This window comes from Acomys russatus, chromosome 23 (assembly GCF_903995435.1).
Source record: "Acomys russatus chromosome 23, mAcoRus1.1, whole genome shotgun sequence".
Classification (NCBI taxonomy): Eukaryota; Metazoa; Chordata; class Mammalia; order Rodentia; family Muridae; genus Acomys; species Acomys russatus.
Window position 1 is genome coordinate 39,787,315 of NC_067159.1, and position 8,538 is coordinate 39,795,852.

The 8,538-nt window shown below is 43.7% G+C and overlaps 1 pseudogene; it reads right to left on the reverse strand.

Moving 5' to 3' along the window:
- Nucleotides 1-2,488: 2,488 nt before the first annotated feature.
- On the reverse strand, nucleotides 2,489-3,271 carry LOC127206435 (serine/arginine-rich splicing factor 5-like; annotated as a pseudogene).
- Between the last annotated feature and the right edge of the window lie 5,267 nt (nucleotides 3,272-8,538).

Here is an 8,538-nt window from a genome sequence, read left to right on the forward strand (position 1 = left end):
GAACAAGGGCCTCAGGAAAGCCACCACCAAGTAGTCAGATGGTTTGGTTTAAAGGAGGAACCGTTTCAATTGCTGCCTGGGAGATTTCATTTTAATGGAGACCATAGCAGTTTGGAACCAGTTACTCGGAGAGAATCTATAATCTGTCCTCAGGGTCATTAAAACAAACCTTGTCAGTGGCCAGTCAGATCCTAGTAGCCAGATCCTACTGAAGGAGTGTTTGTGTGTGTGTGTGTGTGTGTGTGTGTGTGTGTGTGTATAACATCCCTCTATTTTTACCTCAAGGGGAAAAATTTTCCTGTGCTGGTTCTTTCCATCTAAACTGAGCGTTTAATCTGCCATGTAACTAAGGACAAATGATTGTACTAGAGAAATCTTTCTTCCTAATACATTATTTATGAGGAAAACTAGCATGGACTAGTATAAAAAAGGAATTTTTAAGTGTATGTATAATTTATGTATAATCATTGCTCTGAGCTCTGATTTTAAAACCAGCCCCATCAAAGGGAAATTGAGAGGAAAACATTTTTTTGAATCTCATAGACACTTGATTTACATTTTTAGGTTCTGTCCCCCTGTTTCTAGGCCCTCCCCATGCTCTGTAGGGTCAGTGTGACAATGATTTCAGACTTCACTGCGTCTCAGAGGCTTGGTCCTTCCGGCTTTGCCTCTGTATTGAAAAAAAAAATGACCCACCAGAAACAGACTCACTGATTCCTAAGTAATTAGTGCATTTCTAAGTATCTATAGTAGATCATTTAACAAACAATGCTGGGGAGATTGATAGGCCATTTTGAAAAAAAAAAAAAAGAATGACATTAGAGCCTCACTTTCATATATAAAGCAAAAGAGATTCCAAATATATGAAAAACACAAAAAGAACAAATTATTAATGGTTGTGTGGTCAGTCTTTAGAGAGGGAAAAACCACTGTACACATAATGCTAGAGACAGGAGATATTGAAGAAACAATTAGCAAAACTTAGAGGGTAAATAATAAATACTCAGGTTGGTGAAGTCCTAGTGCCGTGGGCAAGAACATTCTGACCTGTACAAGGTCCTGGTCAAGAAATGGGATAACAATTCCTTTGTGTAGATTAAACATACAGATATACAAAGCATAAGAAAAATGACATACTAAGAAAAATATTTGCAACCTTGTGTGGAGAAATGTTTGTTAAAATACAAAAGTGGTGTTCAAGCATATGAGAGGGAGGGATTCACCACCAGAAAATGAACAAAAAGTACAAACAAGCAAAAAGTACAAACAAGCAGTGCTTAGAGAAAGAGTGGAGAAGGGGAAATTGAACCATGAAAAAATAATCACCTCTATGACCCATAAAATTATAGACTAAGAAGCCAGGAGCAGTGGTGGTACGTGCCTATAATCCCAGCACACAGGGAGGCAGAAGTAGGCAGATTGCTATGAGTTCAAGGCCAGCCTGGTTTACAAAGTGAGTCCAGAACAGTCAAGGCTACACAGAGAAACCCTGTCTCAAACGCCCCCCCCCCCCAATTTACAGAGTAAGGTTTTTCACACTTACCAAGTTCTATCTGACAAAATTGCATGTACTTACAGAGTTCAATGTGTTATCCTGGTCTATGTGTACATTGTGAAATTATTAAGTCAAGGTGCTACATCATCACCGTACCTATATGTTTTTTCTTTTTTCTTTTTTGTTTTTTGTTTTTCAAGACAGGGTTTCTCTGTGTAGCGTTGACCATCCTGGACTCACTTTGTAGACCAGGCTGGCCTCGAACTCACAGCGATCCGCCTGCCTCTGCCTCCCGAGTGTTGGGATTAAAGGCGTGCGCCACCATGCCCGGCTTCCTATATGTTTTTTCATGTGATGAAAGTGTTTAAGATCTCTCTCTTGGAAGCTGTCAATCACATGCTATTGCTAAGTCATCTTGTTGAGTAACGTACCTCCAGAACTTCCGCATGTCTATGAAACTGTGTCTCTTTGGCCAATGGTGTCTGCTTTCTTCTTTCCCCTTCAGTGCAGGTGACCACCTTCTACGTCCATGAGTTTGCTTCCATTAGATAAGTGAGAACATAGGATACTGATTCCTGTGTGCCTGGCTTATTTCACTTAATGCAGTGTCCTCCGGGATCTTTTGTGTTGTTGGAAATGGCAGGATTTCCTTTTAAAGGTTGAATGGTAGTCCATTTTACTAACCTACTCACCCACTGATGGACATTTAGGTTGAGCCCATATCTTGGTGGCTATGATTAATGCTGCAGTGAATAATCATGGGGTGCAGGTGTCTCTTAGCAAACTTTTTTTTTCTTATCAAAAGACATTTAATACAATTAGTTTTCAAGAACCCCTTGGTGGTCCACATCTACAAAGAAATCCAGCCCAACCCCCTTCCAAATCCACCACCGCCCCCCCCCCCCCCAACGCACACACAGAAAAGCACAGAATCTTTAGCAAGTATGGTTTGGGATTTTTTTTTAAAGGCCCCCAGGACAAGTTATTGACAATTTAATAGCCACTGTCAGCTGATCTGGACCTGGACCGAGATTGGGACCTCGGGCGATCCACAGATGCTGGAGACTTAGATCTACCCGAAGAACCACGTTTCTGGCTCTTCCCAGGCACAGGTGACCTACTACCAGAACGAGACTGGCTCCAGCTCCGGCTCCTGCTCCTTCATCGGCTGTAAGACTTGATCCTACGGGAACAGGACCGGCTATGGGACCCAGAGGAGCTCCTGGTCCCTAGATCGTGACCTGTTTCTTGACCTGCTGTGCCTTTTGCTGCCTTTTATTAGTTTGATTTTTTTCTTCCGTTTACTTCCTTTCCAGAAAGTCTTTTAATAGCATTCTTTAAGTCACCATAAGAGGCAAACTCACTTACGCTTTCATTTAGTTTATATTTAGGTCAATATGCACCCGCAAAGGTTACTTCCCCAGCCTGTCTCATGAAATCTTTGAGATCTTGCTAGCCGACTCTTGAGGATAAATTCTCAACTATAAGTCGGTTTTCTGTTCTTACACGTGGGGCATTTCGTCTCTATTATTTCGAGGTCTGTGACTACTAAAATGGTGGGAGCCCGAGCCCGAGTATGTTCCATAGTAACCCTTTGGCGGCAAAGTTCTCTTCCATCAAGTTCATAGAGAGCATCATCTGCATCCCTCGGGTCCTCAAATTCTACAAAGCCAAATCCTCTTTTCAGATCAATATCTCCGATCTCCGTCCGTAGCCCTCGAAGAATCTTTCCACATCTTTCTCCCTCGCTGCTGGATTTAGTCTCCCGATGAACATTCAACAAGCCACTCATGATGCCCTTATAGTGTTTCCTACTGGACAGGGTCTTTGGCAGCTGAGACCTGAAGAGGTCCTTAGTTTGCAATGGATCTGTCTGCCTCCCTACAGACCGGAATTCAACTGTCTACGTCTCTCCACAACTGACCAACCTTTTCATTTCTTTTGGATATGTACCCAAAAGTAAGACTACTGGATCAAAAAATTGCTCTCTCTGTCTGTCTCTGTCTCGTGTGTGTGTGTGTGTGTGTGTGTGTGTGTGTGTTGTATTTAAGGCAAGAAGGATTTTGGCTCAGGGCTCCATATGTAGCAGTGGGTCACAGCTGGGAAGGCATGGCAGGGTTGTTTATGGTGGTGAGAACGGATGCCTGGGACCCTTCCATGGATTAGGACACACAGAGCAGGGACTTCTGGGACTCTGCTGGCTTTTTTTCCTCTTCCTCTTTTTTTAAGTTTCCATCTCCAGCTCATGGATTGGTTCGGTTCCACCCACATTCAGGGTTGATTTTCCTCCTCGGTTAATCATTTCCAGAAATACTCTCACAGACATACCCAGAGATCAGACCTCGCTATGTCTCCAAGGTCTGGTCCTTCTCACTTTTTCTCTGCACTGAAAACAAGTCCCATCAGATCATGGTGGCCCATTCTCCCCCTTTGAGCTGTCTTGGTTTTGTTTTTAATCTCTTGACCCCTTTCCAGGTGGAGTGGGCGACGCTCCTTTGTTCGGTGCACCATCTGGCCCAATGGAGAGCTACAGTCTTAACACATAGCCAGACAAGGAAAGGACACCACCTTCAGATACCTGCCCAGAAGTGACAATTCAATGCTGTCGGTGTTCACATGGCAGAATCTGTGCCCGCGGTGGCATGGCTGCCTGCCTGCCTGCCTGTTACTTACAGATAGATAGTCTAATCAGAACCTTCCATACTACAGCGACTGAAGAGTGATTAGAGCTCGATAATGCACAGCATTTACCCAGCCAGCTGCAAGAAAGATAGATACTGCTTGAGAAACTGTAAATCAGCAAAGAAACGTTGGCTGCTTGTTAGACGAACTGGTAGCCCAAATTCAAAATAGACATTATCTTTTGGACCAGATTCCTCAGCCAAGAAGGCAGGAAACAGCTCATGTTTCCTTCTCTTGAAGGGCTTTTAGTTTTCTTCTTCTTCTTCTTCTTCTTCTTCTTCTTCTTCTTCTTCTTCTTCTTCTTCTTCTTCTTCTTCTTCTTCTTCTTCTTCTATCAAGTATTGTGTTCAATCAGCAACTTTATCCAGCAGTTTTCCTAGCATGCTGTCCTTGGCCAGGGGCAGCAGATTTCTGCTTCTTCTACTGTGGTAAAAGAAAGCACTGTGGAAAGCCACTTGCAATAATATAATGCTACATGACCATGATGCACAGGGAGCAGGGATTTGATAGACAAAGAATAAACACAGGATGTTTTCTGCACTCTGAGTTGTTTAGTGTAAAAATAGCCACTGAATAGTAGCAGCCGATACCATAGTGACAAGCACTTAAATATTCTTGGTGTACCTGATCTTAGTTCTTTGAGACCTGACTGCTACTTCTTCCTTGACAGGGACTAAGGAAAGATGGGCTACAGACACTTGGGATATTTTGAGGGACTTTTGTCCTTGTGTCAAAGCTTTTTGTACACATTATGAAAATAAGATTATACTCACAGTAAATCTGAGCCTAATATGTAAAAAGAAAATTCTGGAGTTAGGCTTGGTTATTTAAACACACACACACACACACACACACACACACACACACACACACACACACACACATTTTGAGTCAGGGTTTCTCTGTGTGTAGCCCTGGCTGTCCTAGAATCACTTTGTAGACCAGGCTAGCCTCACGCTCACAGAGATCTACCTGCCTCTGTCTCCCAAGCGCTGGGGTTAAAGGACAGCGCCACCACTGCCTGGCTCACATCATTTATTTTCAGTTGTGTGTATGTGTGTGTATCTGTGTGGGTAATTGAACACGCTCGCAGATACGCACATGCCCTTTAGGCTAGAAGGTGTCGGAGCCCCTGGAGGTAGAGGTATAGGTGGTGGTGGGTGATTCCCCAGGAATCCTGGAAATGGAATTCCATCACCGAGCCTTCACTGTAGCCAAAACTGAAATAATTATGACTAAATATCTATGATGTTCTAGTTTCATGATGTATTTTCAAATACATCATCTCATTCTTTTTTACACTTATCCCAGAGGGACGATATTATCTGTAGCTTCAAGTGAGGAAACTGGGGCTCAGACATGGGGAGAGTGCCTCGCCCTTCACCACACAGGAAAACACAACTGTTCAGACTCCTGGTGTCCATGCTCTTGCCGCAAGAGCACATGGGCTTTTCCTAACCAACCAGCGATAGAAAAACAGAATTAAAACAGATCTCTGAAGGGCAATGGCTTGCCTGGGAAACTTGAAGATCTAGTCTGGCCTGTCCTTTGTAGTTCTCTGTGAGTGGAGCCATGAACACACACATTCCATAGCAAGGCAGTGGGTGGGCACCTGGAGTGGACATCTCCACTTGCGCTTAGCAGCAGGCCTGAGGGTAAGCAGGGAAGAGATGGGGCATGCTGCACAGTACAGCTTCTTCCCCCGTGACTTTTGAAGGTCACCCTTCACTTGCAGATGTGAACTGAATTCTATCTAAATTGGCCCGAATCCATTAGGGGGCTGGGATCTGCCTCCTGGAAGGGGATTTTTTACACACCAGCAGTCAGAACACGGGGCGAGCACAGAGAATGTTCTCAATTAGCTCTAGTGAACCAAACACTGAATGTAACCTCAGACCAAGATTTTAATGGGAGATGCTCTGAAGGCTTGGCAAATTGAGCCTGGTCTCCTTAAGTGGGCTTCTTGCTCGCATTCCCGGGAGTGGCTTTATGATGGCAGTTAGTCCGCATCATTAACTCATTTCATCACCTGTAGGGTCTATTTACTCTCCAGCGGATGAGTTTCCTGAACTCTCTGCCTCTAGTATGATTTAGGAGCCTGGAGAAGTGTGAGATTTGTGACCTGGGGTATCTCTGGTTATAAAGCGCACTGCCCTCATTTCTATAAAACGCTTCAAGAAAACATTGAGAGCTTTTTTTTTTTTTTTTTTTTTTTTTTTTTTTTTTTTTTTTTTTTAGAGCTAATGTTTGTGACAACGTGATAAGACTGAACTTTTTTTTTAGATGGGTCAGAATCTGTGCCATCATGCTAAAATTCCCTTTCAGGATGGAGTGCTCTGGAGAGCAAGGGGCGAGAGCTTTGAAATAAAGACAACTGGATTGTAACTTAGTTCCGTGGGGTCCTGGGTGAGTTCTTAACTTTTCTACAAAGGCTCAGTTTTCTCATCTGGGACGAAGGGTCAATTTTTGTACTCACCTCGTAGAATTATGATTAAGAGTTTAGTGACCTAACATTAGCAATTCCAGTAATCATCCAATGATATGATTGTCCATCAAGTGTCTGTTCCCCACAGTGGGCCATCGCTGCTGCCTCTGGGGATCACATCAGAGCACAGATGGGCCTTTCCTCTGGATGCCAAAGAGCCAGTGCTGACTTACTGTGAGCACCGGGAGTGTAAGCAGGTCATACGTGCAAAACTCAAGACCTGAATCTTTAAGATGTTTTGTTCTGAGACCCAGCAATCTGGGAAGACAGGAGCTCAACATCCTTCAGATCTGTTTTCATCTTGTCACCAGCAGCTTAGAAAGCAGGAAAACAAAGATCCAGACTTCAGGCTTGTCCCCATGGTCAGGTGACCAGACTTGTCTCTGAGGTATGAGGCATTGGCGTTCTTCTTCTTATCAGTCCCCCTCTCTCATAGCAGGTAGGAGGGTTCACAAACATCAAGGCCACACCGGAGTCAAGCACTCCTGCTGAGCCAATTGTCTGGATGGCATCCAGATTGATGGTTAACGCAGAGTAAACAAACCATTAGCAATGTGTGCATTAGACCCCTTCCTACAGAACAAATGCAGCTGAGGTCTTGCGATATGGAACATGCAGCCATGCAGCGGCTGCCCCTCACTGTGCCACTAGCAGGAACAATTAGCCTTGGGCAGCATTTGCAGGAGGCAGTAGAGGAACTACCAATGTCCCAGCTTGAAGCTGAGAGGCTATCCACAAAACAAGTTCTCTAACTAGAAAGATCAGCTGACCTGAACTTAAAATATTTACAATTATACATTGTTTTAACCACAGAACTTAAAAAAAAAAAAAAAAAAGCAACCGTTTATAGAAAAGAGGTCAAGAGCTCTGTGTTAACACTTTGGAAACAAAATTCACAGAAAATAATTACAAGCTATGTGGGGAAAAAAATAACAAATGCCTAAAGACATTCATGTAACATATGGTTCTCACTTCAAGAGGAATAAGGGAAATTGTATTCTGAGCCAAACATGTGACCGTGCTCTGGGGATATGGGTGTAACCTGATTACAGCCCATAATATGTTACAGTGTGGAAGCTTTTACAGGAGCCTTTTATTTGCAACAAAACAAGGCCACCCATCAAGGACTTTTCCGAATACATTCTCGGGAACATCAGGTAGGCGGAAAAGTCAGGCCTGGGTTTTAGATATGCTCTGATGACATTCTGAGCTCTTGGGCTAGTTGGAAGTTAGTGTTCTATTGATACATTCCAAATGCCTTACCTATTAGCTGTTAGGTCAGATGGAGAGGCAGGCTTGCAGGGCCATTAACAGTAGCTCAGGCTCATTTGGGTCTGGTTCTTCAGCACTCTGCCTCTCTGCAGGTGGGACGGTCTAGTCAGTGTTGTAGGACCTTTACTGTGGGTGTGGCCCTTATGGGTTCTTTTCAAACTTGCTGTGGATATGTTCAATAATTATTTTAGACTCTTATCTCTATAGAATCAGAACTTAAAACATCTATAAATGAGGCACACGTGCCCTGTTGACACAAAACACACAGCTCTCATCTTAAAGGCAATAAAAAAAATTGTTTATTCTGGAGCCATTTTGAGTGGCTATGGTCTGGGAACACAGATTAATGTTACCCACATTTCAGGTTCCAACATGGAAGCAGTTTCATGAAGTTTTATAGTTTTTTGTTAGGTCAGAGGGTTTGGGACAAAGGCAAGATAGTCTTGACCAAGAGGTCCCTGCCCTTCTCATCTGCCAAGGAGCCCAAGCAAAACACTGGGCAAAGCCAGACCCTGAGTTCTGGACTCCAAAGTGACAACTGGACCTAAGACCCACCTACAGGGCCCTGAGCTCACCAAATAAGGCCATATCCCAAGTACCTTAC